At 48.6% G+C, this 19,906-nt stretch overlaps 1 protein-coding gene across 7 annotated transcripts in view; it reads right to left on the reverse strand.

The window, feature by feature from the left end:
• The window catches only part of SLC35F3 (solute carrier family 35 member F3), a 313,342-nt gene that overhangs the window by 85,588 nt on the left and 207,848 nt on the right, over positions 1-19,906 (reverse strand). The window lies entirely within an intron of this gene.

The raw sequence follows: 19,906 nt of genomic DNA on the forward strand, positions 1-19,906 counted from the left end.
GCAGGGGCTGGCAGCAGGCCTCAATCCCTCACTAAGGGGTCTTCGCTACAGGCTACCTGAGTGTTCTCACAGCAGGACAGCAGGCCTCCCCCAGAGCAAACAATTCAAGAGAAAGCAAGGAAGAGGCCACGATGTCTCTGATGACCTTGTCACCCACCATCACATCCACCATAGTTCGTTCATTAGAAGACTCATTACATCCAGCACATACTTAAGGGGAGGAAAATTAACCTCCACCACTTGAAGGGAGGAACATCAAAGAATTTGGGGGTATATTCTGAAACAACCATGCACTCCATGCTTCCTTGTCTGTAGTAGCCTTTTACTTTTTACCTTCGTTTTTTTAAAGCAAAAAACTAATTTTTTTTCAGTTAGTTTTTCTTGAGTACATTTCTTTGGTTATTTAGGTTACACAGAATATACCCATGACTAATCTCTTGGCTATAGTCATGAGATGAGTTTAATATTCTGGGCATCCAATTATCATCACTGGGAAACTAATGTTCTAGACTATGGCCTGAAAGACAGGAGACATGATTGCATCTGAGGTAACAGGCTTTGGTTTCTACCTATAGGGTCCTTCTTTTTTCCTGACTGACCAGTAGTTGACATTTTCCTTATTGCTGTAAAATCAGTCACGTGGTGGCAATAATAGCTACACAGACTAACCTGCATAGAAGGTAGGAAGATGAGACCCTGACACTAGTAGGCATTAGTGTTTTCTGACCACCATTCAACATTGACCCAAAAACCTGGAGCCAAACTGTAAAACATACAGTGAGCATCCTTATATATGCAGGTGTCAATACGATAAATTTCTCAAAGTGGAATCGGTGGGTTAATGGGCATTTAAAACTTTAATAGACATTGTCACATTGACCTCCAAAACCATTGTACCAATTTATCCTCCCTACGCAGGATGTGAGAAGGCCAAATTCTGCTTGCCTTCACTTACACTGGGTATCATTAAACTGCTTGATCTTTGCAGTATAAGGGTCACAGCGGTTCTCACCATGTCGGCAGACAGAAGTAGGGCTAAATCTGTGAAAACTTTAAAAATAAGTGTCATGTTCATACAGCATTCGTGATGGTATTTTATGGAACGTGTAAGAGTTGAGGATGGGAACTGAGGTCAGAAAGGTGGTAGATGGGTCAAAATGGGGTGGCAAGTGGTTTTAGCTGACACTGACCGAAAGCATCCTCTCTTTGTTTACAGCTGAATAGCATCCACTATAAGCCTGGACCATAATCTCTTTAGCCAGTCTCCCACTGATGAATATTTGGGGAGAAATATTTAGCCAATTACAAACAATGCTGCAGGGCTACTTTGTTTATACTTCATGATCCAGGCTTTCTTGTACATCTTGTAATGTAAATTCCTAGAAGGTAAGTCCTAGTCAAAGTGGATATATTTGTGATTTTGATAGGTACTACTATACAAACTGCCCTATGTAAGGTTTACTAATTTGCACCCCATCAGCAATGTACTAAAGTACTTGTTTCTCACAATTTTGCCAACACAGCATATTATCAAACCTTTTTGTTTTTGTTTTGTAGTAACACAGGTAAAAAAAATTACCAGTTTTAATTTACATTTCTCTCATGAGTAAGATTAAGCATTTTTTCATACATGTATAAGATGTTTTCATTTCCTTTCCTAAGAACTACTTGTCACAACTTTTGCATGTTTTTCTATTGAGTTGGTCATTTTTATATTGATTTGTAAGAGCTCTTTATTTATTAGACAGCTTAACCCTTTGTTTGTTATATGAATTGCAAACATTTTCCCCAGTTTATCAGTTTGTTTTTCTCACCTTGCTTATGGTGATTATTATTTTTTTGCCAAGCAGTAGTCTTTAAACATTTTTCAAAATGTAGTTTAATTTATAATTTATTGATCTTCTTTTGATGATTTCTAGGCTTTGAATCACAGTGAGAAAGGTAATAAAAGAAAAGTAGTAACAGGATTACCTCATGTTTTATCTATGTTTTATCTAGCACTCATAAAATTTTAGGTTTTACAATTAAATTCCATTTGGAATTTCTCTAGGCTTTGAGCAGTCAAATTAATTTTTTCCTAGATGTCTTTCCAGTTGTCCCAACATCACTCACTAAGTAGTTCATCTTTCCTCTGCTTACATGAGACAGCACACAACATATACTAAAGTTCTTCTTTATGTATTTAGATCTACTTGTGGACGTTCTGTTACATTTGATCAGTCCTCTGTTTAATCGTGTACCAGCGTCACACTGCTTTAATTCCTCCAAAACATGGCCTCCTACCATGTTTTAACCTCGAGAACAGCGAGTTCCCCCTTACCGCTTTTCTTTCTCAGGGCTTTCTTGTCCATTTCCTAAGACAAACCTTTTGGTATTTTAATTGGGATACCATTACACTCAGAAATGAATGGAGGGAGGACTGACATTTTTATGTTGTTGAGTCTCCAGCATTTTGAAGCCTTCTTCATAGAGGTCCTATAAAATTGTGTTATGTTTATTACCAGGGATTTCAAATTGTTTTGGCTGAACTTGTAAATGGGTTGCTTTCTTCCATATAGTTTCCATCTGGTGGTTATTCCCATGATCAGCCTATAGGGCCAAAGGGTCAAACTCAAATGATCTCTTATTTTAAGATCTCTCCACGCCTACAAATATGTGCTTCCCTTTCATAAACTTTAGGATGCCACGGTCACTTTCTCTTGTGTCCCTGTAATCTTCACTCGCTAAGTTGTTTTTCCTTATTGGTCAAATAACACCATTCCTCGTTATTTCCTTTACCTCTTGAGCAATGAAATTACTCTAAAGAAGGTCAAAGGTTTATGAGAGGACCAGAGTTTAGCTCAACGAGGCATCCAGCAGTGGTCAAGAATAACCCATTCCTCTTGCATGTTCCGGTTGGAATTTGCTGGCATTGTCATCTCTACAAAGCAGGATTCATCTCTGGCCTCCCTCTGCTGGGGACCATGTCCCAGCTACTCTGCTCTCTGCCTCTGCTTCTGTCTCAACCAAACGCTCTCTCTACCAACTGCCACATATTACATCTCTTTTTAATTAAGAGTTCCATCCATTTCTCCTTCTTCTATTTGGAATAATTATTTCAAAAATTATCTTCAAAAACATGCTTCTTAGAATGCTAGTACATGCGTTACATTCAGTAGAGAAAGGGCTTGATAATTCGCTGTGTTGGGAGACAGCCCGTGTTGTATGTCACGTGTAAGGTCCCAGTGCACGTTAACACTTTAAGGACCGAGAATTTCTGGAGTAAACACTATGCATTTCGCAAATGGATTTGCCCACGGAAGCTTAATTAACACCCTGCACTCCTCACATTCGGGGAACACATTTTGGGGGATGCAGCCTCAAGAGAAGAAGCACCCAGGTCTTCCTGAGTCCCTCTGCTGGGCACACCTGTGAGAGCAATTATCTACCTGGGCTAAAGTGTCAAGGTCACTTACGAACTGTAACCCGGTTAGAGGAGCAGCGATTCTTGAATCTTGTTTTCTATATAGCATCTCTCTGTGTGATTTTCTTTGAACCAGAAGGAAGTATTTCTCTGCTAAACACCCGCAAACCAAAAACTAACTAGCCAACCAATCAACCAAACCAATCAACCAACCAACCAACTAACCAACCTATCAAACAACAAAGTTTAAAACCATTGTTATGGGACTTCCCTGGCGGTCCAGTGATTAGCCCTCCGCACTTTTACTGCGGGGGCCTCAGGCTGGATCCCTGATCGGGGAACCAAGAATCCCACATGCCTCGCAGCACGGCCAAAAAAACAGAGAGAGAGAGAAAGAGAAAGAGAGAGAGAGAGAGAGAGAGAGAGAGAGGGGGAGAGAGAGAGAGAGAGAGAGAGAGAGAGAGAGAGAGATTTGCCAAAGCTTAAATGGAAATAAAGATTACTATTAAAAAAAAAAAGCCATTATTCTGTCTCCCCCTTCCTCCACCCCCGTCCTTCTCTCTTTGCAGCAAGGAGCACCCAGTATGCTCGTGCCCTTAGTCTGGAACTGCTTAGTACCTGCGCTCCAGCCCACCCACCAAGGTGGTTCCACACCTTAGTCTGCTGCCCCATGAACTCTGCCAGGTCTTGGACTCGGCTGTGGTTTTCCCTTCTTCGAGACCACCATATCCTGCCATGTCTGTCGCCTTTCTGGTGGCCCCCCAGACTCCTGGGACAGCGCACGGTCTGGCCTTATCACTCATCTGCACCATCTGACCTGAGCACACGTGGCAGCCAACAAAGGCTCCCAGCTCTCAGAGCTTTCGGTCCACAGAGCCACAAGGACACTCTGCTCCGCCGTCCTGGCCGCTTCTGGGGGCAAATTCCTAGTCACGCTTTAACCCATCACACGGCTGTTTTTGTCTTACGTGTGGCTTTAGTTAATGAGAGTTTTTCTGGCAGCTCAGTGCATGAGAGGACGTGACTTGAGTTATAAATTCCTGTGTTGGCAAGGGCCTGTAACACTGCAGTCCTTACATTATTTGCATAAAAACAAACCACATCTTTAGCAGGGGAAGAATCAGTACAGAAAAAGGTAGCAAGGAGATACCTGGACGGTGAACACATCATGTGTCTGTTCTTGTAATTCAGCAGTTCCAGAGTAGCTTTACCCTCTGTGAATCAGTTATTATCACTTTTATTAGCCTTCTCTACCCGGGGTGATATTATTTTCTGCTTTACTGATAAAGGTGCTAATTCTCAAAGACAGAAGGCGGCGGTGGAGATCTGGGGTGAAGCTGGAGCAGAATCTGACCTGGAGATGCCCCAGGTGCCCGGATGGGCTGGGAGGTGGTCTGGCCACGCTCACCGGCTTCAGGAGGATAGCAGGGCTCCGACGTCTCCCCCCAGGTCAGGGGACAGAGGTGCCTTGAGGCCCTGCTGCCTCCCTGATAGAATCCTCCTTCAGAGTCACGTCCTTTGCCGCCCCTCCCCAAGCCTCCGGCCTGTGTTTTGTAGCCCAGACACACCCTTTTCTGACAGAGGGAGGCCACCACCCTCCCCCATGCCCCACACCGGCTTTAGATGTTGTGTATTCTCCAAAGGTGGTGGCGACAAAGCTTCCATTCCATGCACTCTTCCTCCGGGGATCTCACCGTCCTCCAGCTGAGGGGTGGGGTCTATGTTCCCTTTGAAACTGGGCGGGCTTGTGACAGAGAAAGTACAGTGGAAAGGTCACTGTGGCTTCCGGGGCTAAGTCCTAAAAGGAATGAGATCCCTTTTCCCTGGGACACTCACTGTCGGGGCTCTGAGTCATCATGAACACAGTCTGACTCTCCTGGGCTACCATGTCGTGGGGAAGCCCAGGTCACCCGAAGAGGCCAGGTGTAGGTTGACAGCCCCAGCAGAGGTAGCAGGTGACAGCCAGCATCAACCACCAGACCTGGAGGGGAGACGCCCAGAGGATTATGGCCCCAGCTACCGAGTTACCCACCCAGCAAATCTTCCCAGTGGAGGCTTCTGACATCACGGAGCAGGGAAAGCCCATCCCTCGTGCCCTGTCAGAATTCCTCACCCAAGACCATAATGAAAGGGGTGCTGGTGCCATGAAGTTTGGGGGTACCTTGTTAAACTGCAACAGTAACTGGAACAGATGTCAAATCTCAAATCTCACAGCTGGTTAAAATGTCTGCAAGACGTTTAAGACCCTGAATACACAAATCCTCTAAATTCCTCTGTTCTGGGATGCAATGAGCGTGTAGTTTTAACAGAATGTGAAATTCTAGCCAGTAAAAAGACCACATTGAACTTACATGAGGATGGGTGTTTACTCTGGCTTTAATCAGACAGTTAAAGGGGCACCCGCTGAACTGGAGTGTCCTAATTTCAGACCTAATTTCCAAAAAGTGGCCGATAGTCAAACACTTCTTTATCTAAAATTGTTTCATCATTAAAGAGCTCTTTCAGAATGGGGTCAGGTTATCATTCTGGCTGGGAAGGGAACGGCTTGCTGTAAGGATAGAGGGTGTCTCCCAGAGCTGCCGCCTAGCAAAGCGCCTTGCGAGAGCTGGTCTCAGCATCTGCTCTGCCAGTGAATATGAGGATGATGATGCTGACGCTGCCCACGTGATTATTCCTTCCTCCCCCTCCTGCCCTCCCTCCTACCAGCATCCGTTCTGTGTCTGCTCTGTGCCAGGCCCTGAGCTAGGTGCTAGAGACACACAGGGGAGACCCTCTCCTTGTGTTCAGACGCTGCCATTTTCTGTCCAGGTACACTTTTACAATGTTTATTACATTGAGAATAAAAGTAAAACCCCATGGAAGCTCCTGGGTAGGGAGGATGCCCAAGTGCACGTTGTGGAGGAAGTAGGTTTTCAGAGGGACCGCAACTCTGCGGGTTGGGGTAGAAGGACGGGGACTGTGCTAATTAGCATATTGGCTGCTGTGTCTACCCCGCTAATCTGGAGGCTGAGCACAACAGAAGTTCAGTTCTGAGTCACGGTATTGGAAGACAGGCGGTATTTTACCACTTGGCGCTTCTCCTATGTGCTTCGCCAAAAGTGTACGCACATCCTGCTGTTTCTACCCTTGGCATTTCAAAAACAGACCACAGGATGCGGGTCCCATTCCATCCAGGTTGAAGAAGGTGAAGGCTGATTTTGGTCACTGACACCGGCGACGTGGAGATCACCGGTGGTTTTGCCATGATCCATTTCCACCGAGCGGTGGGGATGAAAAGTAGTGTGTTCAAGAAAAGAACCCAGGAAGAAAAAACGGAGACAGCAAGTAGAGACAGCTCTTTTGAGGAGTCTTTTGTTCTGCTTTAACCTCAGTCACTTAAAATCTCACCACATTCGGGAACCAGAGGCTCTGCCATCTTTGGGAACCTGGGAATCCCGTGTGTGCGGCCAGTGGAGCAGAGAAGAGGAGGGTGGGCGATGCCTGCCTGGCCCTAATCTGTCTTGCTTGACACCCCCAAGTGGTCTCTGGGAGGAAGTCACTCGGCCCAACACAGAAGCCAAGGGAGGCTGGGAGATATAGTGTCTGGCTGGACACCCCCTCTTGGCAATAACCCCACAATGTGGTAGGAAGAGTAGGGATCTCGTCATGGATTTCCCCATCTCTGCTGCAGGATGACTGCAAAGTTCTCCATGGTGCCAGCGCACTACGGAATGCCAGGGGCTTGGCTGCCCCCGAGAGCTGGGGGCTTGCCCAGGAAGCTTGCCCAGCTCTGTCCCTCCTCTCCAGGGGAGATCTACGAAGCCTCACAAGCCCCGCAAAAGGATTCTGTAAAATGCATGTGTACACATGCCTCTCAGTGTACCTTGTCAGTTCCCCCTGCTCCCTCCATGGGAGAAAACATCTTCACCAAGAAACAAGGGCTCTCTCTGAGCTGGACTTAAACATATCAACTGTGATCTAACTTTCATAAAACCAAACACTTGAAAAATAACCGATAAAGCATTGAAAAGACCCAATCCCCCCAACTTTAATCCATAATAAAATATTAACAAGCTGGTCTCCATCCTGCAGGTGGAGCATCTAAAGCCCGTCACTGAAAAAATTCACTTCCATTTCCCACCCCCCTGCAGAGAAACACACAGCAAAATATTCCACATAAGGGTTCTAACATGTTCCTGCAATGAGGGAACTTTAGTTTCCAGTGCTTTTAATTTCGTTTATGTTATAAATTAATAATGTATGTATGGTAGAGAGTAAGTCAGTAAACGTTAAGTGTCACGGAGTCAGGCACTTAGATAAGAAAAGCGAGAAAGGATCTAAGCACATAAATCATTCTGTTTCCTCTCTACTTGAAGTAGAAAACAGCTGAGGAGGTAAATGTAATGACTATGATTCTATTTTAAAATATCCAGGAAGCACGAGAATAGAATTTGCATAAACATCGAAAAGGCAATCAGATTTGTCATCTTTTGTGACAAACTCAACTAGATGGTATGGGGCGTGGCCATCAAACCAATATGCAGTTTCCATGACAGAGAGCTTGCCAGGGCCAGGTTCACGGGCTCTGAGGCCCAGGAGACCCACCAACAGCTGGGGTCTCTCTTAGAACATGACGGCCCAGGCTGGGAAATGCAGCTGAAGGGTCTCAGGGACCCTCAGCTGGAGACCCGCCCCCTGCCCCTCGCCAAGCTTTCAGGTCCAGACCTGGGTGATGGGTGGAGGGGAAGATTGGCCTGAGGGAGGCTGGTCTGCTCTGGCTCACGCTTGAAGTGGATAACACATGTTTTGGGAGTTCACTGGTGATCCAGTGGTTAGGACTCTGCGCTTTCACCGCCGAGGGCCCAGGTTCAATCCCTGGTCAGGGAACTAAGATCCTGTAAGGTGTGGCAAGGCCAAAAAAAAAAAAAGAAAATGTGATTTGGTGAAAGGAGGACTGACTCTCTGAAGCACTTGGCATGGACACTGGCTATATAAGGGAATGTGATTGGATTTTGCTTTAAAAATCAGAGGGCTTCCCTGGTGGCACAGTGGTTGAGAGTCCGCCTGCCGATGCAGAGGACACGGGTCGTGCCCCGGTCCGGGAAGATCCCACATGCCGCGGAGCGGCTGAGCCCGTGAGCCATGGCCGCTGAGCCTGCGCGTCTGGAGCCTGTGCTCCGCAACGGGAGAGGCCGCGGCGGTGAGAGGCCCGCGTACCGCAAAAAAAATAAATAAATAAATAAGGCATAACACATGGGGGAGGGGGTGGGGGAAGGATGGAGTGGGAGTTTGGGGTTAGCAGATGTAAGCTTTTATATATAGGATGGATAAACAACAAGGTCCTAGTGTATAGCACAGAGACCTGTATTCAATATCCTATGATAAACCATAATGGAAAAGAATATTTTTTAAAAATGTAAAAAAAATGTAGAACCAAAGAAAACAAAAAAATCAGGCATAACAATTTCTTGTGACTGCTCTCCCCGCAGGCTCCCAGTTCCTTAGCTGAGGAAGGCCTATGTGGAATGTCATATAATGAAACAACGTAGGAGAGAATGCACGTACCAAAAAGTCCCTTTGCTCTGTGGCTCAGTTAGAAATGAAATTGCTCAGAGAAATATGTGTGCGCAGTAAGGCTGTGACGGCAGAGTATGCAAATTAACAATCACCACCACAGGGGTCACTGTTTCAGCAGTGGGAGGCGCCGTGACCACTATTAACTCAGTACCAACCAAGAGCCAAGTTCAGACAAGTACCCCGAATCTTGCAGCCAGCCTGTGGACATAGGCAGTGCTGGCCCACTGTTAAACGTCAGATCGCTGAGGTGAAGGAAACTTTGGAGCTGCACAGATTTGTAAGCCGTAGATGTGGGAACCTGAATCAGCTGGACTCCAGTGCCTGGGGTCCCTTCCCCCACCACGTGGCCTCGTTCTTCTCTGCATCCTTGGGGTCTGGTGCGAGCGTCACACTAGTAGGTGTGCAAATGCTGTATGGGGCGGGACGCGGGGTGAAGGCTGTGGAAGCCATGATAATGGCTGTTCCCACGTCAGGGGTGACCCCTCCAATTTAGCTCTGAGTGAGTGGTGGCCGTGGAAGAAAAATGACACGATAAGGCGTGTCTGCTTTAACGTTCTGCACTGTCCCAGCATTTCCGCTCCCTCTTTCTTTTTTAGCTTTCAAAAAACCAAAAAGAACATCAAGAGCTTGACAGGACATCGCTTTCTAGACATATGAATCCCCTCGCATTTCTGGCTTGCTTTCAGCTCATTCTAGAATGACACATGGCATGTACCACATGAGTTCTCTGCCCTTTTTCTGGCAAACTTGTCTCAAAGCTCACTTCTGCCAAGAAATGCCCCCTTCCCAACAGCCCAAAAGAATGACAAGGCAAGAAGCTGCCCTCTCTACTGTGGGCTCCACACCAGTTACATGACTTTCTCATGAGGAGAAAGACTCAGTCATGCGTGGTTGGAATGTTCTTCCTCACCATCATTATCATCACCATCATCATCACCATCACCATCGTCATCACCATCGTCATCACTATCACCAACACCATCATCACCTTCATCATCACCATCAACGCCATCATCATCACCATGACCACCATCACCATCATCGGATTCATCACCAACACCATCATCGTCACCATTACCAACATCACCATGACCACCATCACCACCATCACCATCATCACCATCACCATCATCATCACCATCACCATCATCACCATCCTCAGATTCATCACCATCACCATCATCATCACCATCATCATCACCATCACCATCATCACCATCCTCAGATTCATCACCATCACCATCACCATCATCTTATGATCTGCAAAGAGCAGGAGCCAGTGTTTGTGTGAGTCTGGGGATTCACATTTGGAGTCAACCAAAGATGGGTAGCCAACCTCTGGACCAAGCAAGGTTTGGGGCTTTATAGGCACTATCATATTTAATTCTGTTCAGTTCAAACACAAGATCTCTGCAGAAACTGGGAAAGCCTGGAAGGAGGGAAATGCCAATTGCAACACTCAGATGTAGGTATTAGGGTCTCCACTTTATGGATAAGGAGTGAGGCTTAGAGCTTTTAATGACTAAGCTACAGCAATATAGCCAAATGAAGGCAAAGCTGGGTTTCAAACGTGAGCTGACTGATGGCAAGCCTGCCTTCTTATCATCTGATCACAGTGCCCCAAGCAAGGGCTAGCAGCATTCTCCTCCCCCGCACCACCACCCCCGCCCCCGTCGTCTATCCTGCCCAGGCACCACCTCCACGTTCCTTCCCATGAGGAAGAGTTTTGACCATTTCTTCCCTGCTAGCATTTCTGGAGAGGTCTGGGGTTGGAGCGAACACAGGTCTCACGCCCTTTCTCTGAGCATCTGTGGCCTCTTTAGTATGGATCAGATCAGCATGGACGGTTTGGATTAGAGAGCTGTCAAAGTCCCTTTTTCATCTTTGGGATCTCTATATGCAGATATCTTCTTCCCAAATGTAGTGAGATTTTAAAATTCCAATGCACCTATGAGCTGACTTGCTAGTCTTGATTCTCTGATTAGGAAGCACAGGGAAAGTAAAAAATGGCTCAGCGTGAGCTGGTGGGATGGGCGGGGTCTGTGCCTCCTAGTCACATCAGTGGCATCCCCTCTTCCTGTAGCCCATACGCATCTGCACATGCCCCTCTGCACCTTCCCGCACGCCACACACAGGAGCCCTTTTCCATCGCCTGACCTGTGCAATGTTAACTGCCCCTCAGGACCCGCTGGCTGAAGGATCCCCCTCTGGGATCTGGGGATCCCCTGCTCTCCACCTCTTACGCCACTGCAACACCGATCTTGCAAAGGTTCACAGGGACCATGGTGATTTGTGCTAAAACTGTTACTACATCTCTTGTTAATAAGCGAAGCCTAGGGTAACTTGACCCTCAAAGAGCCATAATCACCCTGATATGGCAATTATCTCAGTGGCTGGCATTCTTCAAGCCCACAAACAGATCATTGGAACCGACCTTTGGCAAAATTTCAATGAAACTGCGTGGGGAAACCACATGGCTGCAGCTGAATTAGACCTGCTCTATCAGGTGCATTAGCATAACCCTTAAAGTGCTGCACTGCAAAGACCCATCCTTGATATCTGTTCAAGGATGGACAGAGAGCTCAGGTAACTGGGGGCTGAATGAGGGCTGAAGCACCTGAGGACAGAGGAGACTGGGAGTTAATATGACACCTCCGATTTGCCTGAGTGAAAGCTGAAGAGTTACTCGTAGAATGTTCTGGACTCATCCTTGTGGGTGTCTGGCTGTCACTGAACTTCCCTGGGATGAGGCCAGCAGCTGTTGACCTGAGATGTGGAGGTGGGACGGGGGTGACATCCACGGGGAAACTACAAGTACCGTGATGACAGGACAGAGCAGCGGGGACCTGGCGTAAATGGGCGAGGTCGGCGTCACCACATAGGGCACAGGATTGATGCTCTGTGTTTCGCGTCTCCACTGACGCATCCTTGAATATTTCAAATGCTGTCTTAAGACAGGCAGAGACTAGCTAAGCCTTTGTCAGCCACCCTCATCTCATTTCTGCTTTGGCTGACGCTGGGACCCATCATGATGTCTTATGACATCCTACTTAGATTCAGAGCACTGACTATGGGCCGTCCTGTGGCTGAACCACAGGTTCTGATGCACAGATGGCTATGTGTACGTGTGTTTGTGTGTGTGCATGTGTATGTATGTGTCTGTGTTTAGGGGGAAGGTGCTTTGCTTCAATAGCAAATCTGACCAAAATCTCCTGGTATGAAGATATTTTTTAAAATGTTTTATTTTATTTGAAGTATAGTTGATTTATAATGCCGTGTTAGTTTCAGGTATACAGCACAGTGATTCAGTTACACACACACACACACACACACACACACACATGTATTTTCTCTTTCAGGTTCTTTTCCCTTATAGGTTATTTTAAAATATTGAGTAGAGTTCCCTGTGCTATACAGTAGGTCCTTGTTAGTTACCTGTTTTTTATACAGTAGTTTGTATCTGTTAATTCCAACCTCCTAATTTATCCCTTTCTCCCCGTTCCCGTTGAAGATGTTTATGCATAATTACCATTATTTACCAGCAAACAGAAAACACGGGCCCAGTGAACAGCTGCAGTTCCCTGATATTTTGCCCATTTCTTTTAAACCAGTTACAAAAACAAACACCAACATCAACTGCAAGGGCTCCGGATGCAGCCTGTGCTCCTCGGGGGGCTGATTCTTGGAAATAAGACAGGAAACAAGAAGGCTACGAGGTAGGAGGAAGGGAAAAGGCAAAGAGATGGCTGAGCCCGGGAAATGCCTCTGTCCCTGGGCCTGAAGCTGGTGGCCACACAGGGCTCTTGGACCCCATGGAGGCCATGCTGGTGAGACCGCCTTGCCACTGGACTCCTGTATCCTGTGCTCTAAGTGGGGCTTAACCCTTGGGCTCTGGACATCTCAAGGGCAGGGTCCTGCAGCGCATGTTCAGAGTTGACAGTCATGAGTGTACATTACTGTAGCAACGAATAAAGAATGAATGAATGAGTGAGTAACGGGGGCTAACCCAGGCTTTTGGGTGTGGACGGGGTGAGGAGATGCTAGTATAACCACAAGCGCCTTCAGAAGGACAGACAGACAGGTCCCCAGCCTGACATCAATGTTTCTCTGCCCAGCACCTCCACTCCAGCCCTGCCCCATCTTTCTTCACAGCACTCGGCACCCTCTGACCTACTGTATTCTAGTTGTTTGCTGTTTGCCTCCCCACTAAAAGGTAAGCTCCATGAAGGCGGGAATTTTCATTTGCTTGGGTCACTGCTGTTTCCCTAGCACCTAAAACAGTGCCTGAGGGACTTCCCTGGTGGCACAGTGGTTAAGAATCCACCTGCCAATGCAGGGGACACGGGTTCGAGCCTTGGTCACATGCTGCAGAGCAACTAAGCCCCTGCGCCACAACTACTGAAGCCCACGTGCCTAGAGCCCGTGCTCCGCAACAAGAGAAGCCACTGCAATGAGAAGCCTGCGCACCACAACGAAGAGTAGCCCCCGTTCGCCGCGACTACAGAAAGCCCACATGCAGCAGCGAAGACCCAACACAGCCATAAATAAATAAATTTATTTATTTAAAAAATAATCAAAAAATAAAAGAATGCCTGACATACAGAAAACCCCTGGCAGATTCTGTGGAAGGAGTGAAGGGCTATCTCTGTCTTCTTAGAATGCAGGGTCCCTGTGGACTTGTTTACAGAGCGCCCTCACCCTCTGCAGAACAACTGTTGATGGCAGCAACGGGCCAGAGCACGTCCAGGGCTCAGGGAAGAAAAAGCAAGCAAGAGGTCCCATCAGCGCGCATCAGCTAGGAGGCCCGGCAGTGCCAGGAGGGCAGGGCGTGCTGGGGCATCGCTATTTACGGCGGCCTCGGCCGTGCGTTCATACTCACATCGGGCCTGAAAAACATGTACTGGTGTTTCCCAGAAAGGAGGTTTCCCTCGCCAATTTCCAGAATGCTTGAGTTGAGTGAGAAAATAACCACTGAAATGCTTTTCACCAACACAGGAGTTTGCTTTCAACTGAAGAAGTAGCTGACAATTCAGAGCAAGAGACCTGGCCTCGTAATACTTCAAGGTCTACACCCAAAACAAAGAAACAAACAAAAACCCAAAATACTGAGTCATTCTACCTCTGACGTGAAACGGGCACATGTTCTGTAACCAGTTATGTGATTAGCACTCTCCTGCTTTTGAAAGCAGCTCTGATTATATCAGCCCTGGATTCAACAACTTTCAGAGGCTCCCACTGCCTGGGGAATAAGCCCCAGCCCCTTAAGCCAGCACCCACAGGGCCCCCCACCCCGGCCTCTGACTGTTTAGTCCCGCACTCCACTTGGCCCTGTCCTCGAATCCAAGCTGCAGCCCAGCCAGTCTGCCCCACTGTTGCCTGCCATTACACCCCATTCTGTTTTTCATACGGGTCTCTCTCCCACTTGGATGTGAGCTCCTAAGGTCGGGAACAACATCTGTGTCACTCACACGTGCCCACATGCCCCCGTGGATGAAAAGTGCCACCTGCCATACCAGTAGACAAAGGATGTGGCAGCCACCGAGCCATCACATCACAGCCGCCCCGACGGCGCGCCCGGAGGGAACTCAGGATGGAAGCAGGACGCCCACCACCAAGCCCTCAGCCGCTGCAGCCACCCCCAACCCTATGCCCTGAGAGGACTCAGGATGGGGAAGCACAGGACGCTGGCCTCAGATAGCTGAGGTGCATATCGAAGGGATGATTTCTGTGAGCGCAGACTCTTGCATCTTCCCATGCATAGAAAAGCGCTGAATTCCTTAACTTTGAGATATCTGGTTTTCTTTAATGAACGGTAATCTTCTGATGTTCCGACAACCTGGTCTTTGTTGCAAAAACTCCTGTATATCCTGGCTCCCCCCTTACCTCTTCGCAACAGTCCCTCAGAGCGATCTGGGAGGCTGTGTCCCGGGCTTAAGCCCTCAGAACGTCCACTGAATAAAACATAACTCTCAACTTTTAGGTTGTCCATTTTTTTCAGTCGACACCCCGACACACAGACATCAAGCCCACGCCTGTTCTACGGGCCCGGCCTCCGCGTGCCCTCCGTTCCGTCCTTAACAGAGGGATGGTGGCACTGCTGAAGGTCCAGTCTGATGGCTTCTCTGCCCCCCACTCCCACCGCCCGCCCACATTCGCATCAGAAGCCAACCTTCTCTGCATATGCGTGTAGGAGTCAGGGGGTCTGCTGCCACCTGCCCTTCCGCTCCTCTGCGGCTCTCCACCCGCTTTCCACCCCCCATCAGAGCTTCCCATGGGCCGTGCTCTCTCAGCCTCTGTGCCATTCCCACGCTACTCTGCCTGCCTGGGACCATCTGCTTGTCTTCCAAGAGACTGCTCCTCGGTCATTTCCTCTAAGAACGCTTTCCGTCTGTCCCAGGAGCCACGCACCTGGGCCCCTCCCTTGGGCCCCCTGCACACACCCTCACCTTGCCTGGCTATCTGACTCCCTTACCGGGCTGCGGGCTCCTTGAAGACAAGGACCAGCTATGCTTCTGTCCCTGAGAAGAGGTGCGAAAACCACTTCCAGAAGGAGTGAGCTCCAGATGGTGACCGCTCTGCTCTGCTCCTGAGACTCTGGAAGTTTCAGCGGAGAGACCCCTCATGGAGCCCGCGTAAGTCTGTGCCGCTACGAACGCACAGCCGGCCCTCGGGGGATTGAAGACAAACGAGTGGCATCAAAACTGCCCCTTCTTGGCTCAGAACGTCTGCGGGCGTTTCTGAAACGGAATCAACTGGCTAGCTTCCAGAAGCCTGGAACTACAAAAGACCGAGGGAAACATCTGTCACCACTGTATCATTCGTTCACTTCTCTGGCAGCCGCAGGAGAGCAGAAGCTTCTAGTGTTTGCTCATGAAAAGAGGTCAGTACTGGGAGAAGTTCCTGGAAGGCCTTCTGAGGAGCCGGCAAGTGCTCCACATCTGCTCTGGCTGATTCCTGCTGGCCGTGGCAGCCCTGGGATCCGAGACGCTGTCCTCCTGTCCCAGGGTCAGAGGGGCTGGGAGGCTGTGTGTCATCACACCTGCCCTTGACAGTCTCCCCAGGGCCATGAACCTGACACGGCCTCCACCGTGTGCCTCCCTCTGGCGCCTGGCTTTGCACAGACTCCTGGGAGCTGAACCCCCTCTCAAGTCACGCCTACAGTTTCTGCAGCACCCACACGCATCTCTGTGGCCAGAGCCCTCCTTGGGTCCTGGACACTACTGCTTCCTCAGGGCATCCCTGAGACTGGCTGTCAGTGAGAAACAGGGAAGGTGAGGGAAGGGTGTTGATGGTCTGAGGAAAGAGAAGAGCTCACTTTACTCCCTGAGGTCTGGGGTGGTGTCACTGGGGAGACCACAGGCTTGAGGCTGAAAACCCAGGACAGCTGGGCTTGAGAGGTTTTCACATGCACACTCTCATTCCTGACAATAGTGCCCCATCATCACCCCTGATCATTCCAGAATGCCCTGTGCAGCCAACAGACCTGCAAGCTGATTTCTGCAAGGTGTAACACCTGCATGACCCTGCAGGGGTTGGCCAATCCCTGTAAGACCCACCCCTGCAGTGTAAACAGGCCACCACGAGGCGGCCGATGAACTGACCAGCGGCTGCCTCGCACCCCGTGGAGAATATCACAATAGGGTTTCTGGCATTTTTATGGCATTTCACAGTGCACGTACGGGGTCTCATATGATCACACAACAACCTTTTGTGCTGGGCAGTGCGTGTGTCATCACCCTCCGTTTACAAATGAGCATCTGAGGCTCCCGGAGCTTAAAAGACTTGCCCATGGAGCCTCCCCTCCCTTGCAAGTGGCAGCGGAGTAGGACTCAAAACAGCCCTGGGGCCTGAAGCCCGTCACTCGTGGTACGGTGAGTCCTGTTTCCTACTTGCTTGGGCAGATCAGCAACCTTTTAAACACCGTGCAGCAGAGACTCAACAACTCCAGGGCCTTTACAGTCCAAGCCCAGCCCGTGGGTCAGCCGCATTAGCATCTCCTGGAATCTCCTTAGGAAAGCAGAGCCTCGGGTCCACACAGACCTACGGAATCATCGTCGGCTCTTCAACAAGATCTCGGAGACGCCTAGGGTTTGAGGAGCCCTGTGTGAGGCACCACCTGCTTTCCTCCCTGTGCTTTGGGTGACTCTTCTAGCTTCACGTTGGGGAAGTAGCCTCGGCGGGGAGGGCTCAGAGAAAAACTTCTACCTGATTGCTTCTTGAAAACCACAAGAAAAGCTGGCTTATTTGGCCAGCTTCCCTCTCTGAAAACGGTCTCTACCTTTTCCTTTTTCTCCCCAGCTCCCTGCTGCAACACTTTCACCCAAAGACACATCTCCTCAGTTGACTCTCCATCTTCTCCATTCACTTTGATACAAGCACAAACATGGAAGATGTGATTTCAGTTTGCCTTGACTTCTGGGATTCCTAAAGTCTGTTTAAAGAACTCCCAATTCGGTACGGGATGAAAAGGTACAAATTACTGATACCAAGCAGGACCCTGTGGGGCTCCTGGGCACAAAAGCCTTTCTGTGTCCCCCATTTGTTGATTACAGGAAATAGGCTTCATTCAGCCTCCAAGACCTTCCCTGAGTTCCAAGGGGCAGGTTCAGACCGTTGCTAATCAGGGAAGGGAGGGGATGCAGAGACAAGAGAGGAACAGTCAAGAAACAATAGCGCCGCCTTGGGGCAGGGTCCGGGTTCCCCCTCAAGGAATACAGAGAACAGTATCTTTGAGCTGTTTTGCAGACACTGAAACCCTCACCAGGTGGAAGAAGCTAACTGTTTGCTGCCCACAAGCACTAGACCCCAGACTGGTTGGAACCAGAAGGTTGATGATGCAGACTCCCGCTTACCTCACCACCAACCAATCAGAAGAAGGTCCACGAGCTGATCACACCCTCTTTGAACCATTGCTATAAAACTCCTCACTACTCCCTCCAGGTCAGGACACACAGTATTGAGGGCATTAGCCCGCTGTGTCCCCCTTTGCCTGGCAAAGCAATAAAGCTCTTCTTTTCTACTTCACCCAAAACTCTGTCTCTGAGATTCAGTTCGGTGTTGGGGTACAGACGCCTGATTCGGCTTCACTACTAGGTATAAAACAAGCTACAAGGATATATGGTACGATACAGGGAATACAGCCAATATTTTACAATAACTATAAATGGAGCATAACCTTTAAAAGTGGTGGATCACTATATTGCACACCTGCAACTTACATAATACTGTACATCGACTATACTTCAATTAAAAAAAAAACCCAGCCCCCAAAAAAAAGAACTCCCAGTTTGAGCTGTGACACAGTGACACATTTTTCTCTCCTTTTTTCGAGAAAGAATGCCCCTTCACTCCTCCAGTGGTGTGCATGGCTTAACCGACATACCCAAAAATTGGTTGCTAAATTAGCAGCTCTGTTTAGCCACAGGGAGAACACAGTTTACAATCAAAGATTTTTTTAAGTGGTGAGCTAAGCTTTATTACAGAAATTGGGCAAGGTTTGAACTGGCTTCTCTAATCAAGTGATGGTTTTGCCCCCTGCCCCCCACTGTTCTCCAGTTGACGCACCAGTCACCATCCTCCTCTCATGATTCTTCCCAGATACTTTTTACAGGAAGACAATAAGCTTCCTTATCAAGGAAATCAAGGCAGTCAAGGTGTGATGTCTTTCTATGTTTAATCTGCTTCAATGACCTTTCATTTTTTCCTCCCTTGACCTTCTACCCAACTTCGTTGCTAAAAGAGCTTCCTTCCTTCCGCGTTGTTTTCAGCACAATTGGTTAATGGTGCCAGGCCTGCCCTAAGTGGCCAGCAATGCTAGTCTGGTCCCAAGGTGTCCCGTTGAGGATACATCTTTAGGGGAGTAGAGGGTCCTGCTCCTCAGGGGAGGCCCTCTTTGAGCTGCCATGTTTGAAGGGAGCAGCGAAAGACCGTTTCATCTTCCCTCCAGTAATTCTCCATCAAGAAAGGGCACATGAGCTCACTTTATGAGAGGCAGCAGCAAAATATTCTACTCCGTTTCAAGAAAGGCAGACTCCTAATTACAAACTGAATACACTCAGGGCTCATTTACTGTTAGATACATCATGTACTGAATACTTGCTTTTCTCTGGGACTAAAAGCAGGTCGTTATTTCTCCCTTGCCTTTGGGACAATCTGGGGCCCTGTCGACGTTCCTAAACCGATTTGTTTCAGCCTGCTTTCCGCTGCTGCTCAGAAGAGGTACAGCAAGTGTCTCTTGAGCAATTTCTGGCTGGTCCATGAAGCCACTGGTTTAAGTCAACGCTGGCAATGCCCCAGCCCTGGGCAACGGTTCCAGGCTCCAGGCTGCCACGTGCTTTGCTTTGAGAATCCCCTCTGAGTCCCTTCCAGCACGGGGACCTGTGACGCCGGTCTTGTGACTCAATCTGAGCTCCAGCAGTGCCTCTTCTTCTAGCATGAGCGCTCTGACTTACAACTTTTAAAGGAGCCGGTCCAAATTCCCTCTGAACACTAAACTCCAAGTCTAACTTTACAGTGACAAAACGGGAGAATCTCAGAAAAAAATTCTGATCGGAGTGTAACCTCCATTCCCAAACCTCCTTGCTCCTTGGACCCAATGACGTTTTTAGCTAGCTTGCAGCTTCTAAGGGTAACTTTTCAGGATGCGGCTGAAGTCTGAAGCAGACGGTAAATGGGACGTGGTGATTGTATGCGGGGGGTGCTTGGTGGGGTGGCGGTGAAGTGGGGAAGAAGGCGGTACTGAAAGAGTAATACAGCCCTCAGCTTTCAAATTTGTTCCCACCGCTGGGGCTGACGAAAGATACATTCCCAGGGCCTATCTGGTCACCTTGGCCAGCATGCTTCCCCTGGGGTTTTTTTTTCTGAGTAGATCTGATTTGGGCCAACAGTGGGTCCTTGACGTAGCCACAGAAGACCTCAGCTTTGGGTGACCATGAGATCCAGGGACTG

The sequence above is a fragment of the Globicephala melas genome, chromosome 16, assembly GCF_963455315.2.
Source record: "Globicephala melas chromosome 16, mGloMel1.2, whole genome shotgun sequence".
Classification (NCBI taxonomy): Eukaryota; Metazoa; Chordata; class Mammalia; order Artiodactyla; family Delphinidae; genus Globicephala; species Globicephala melas.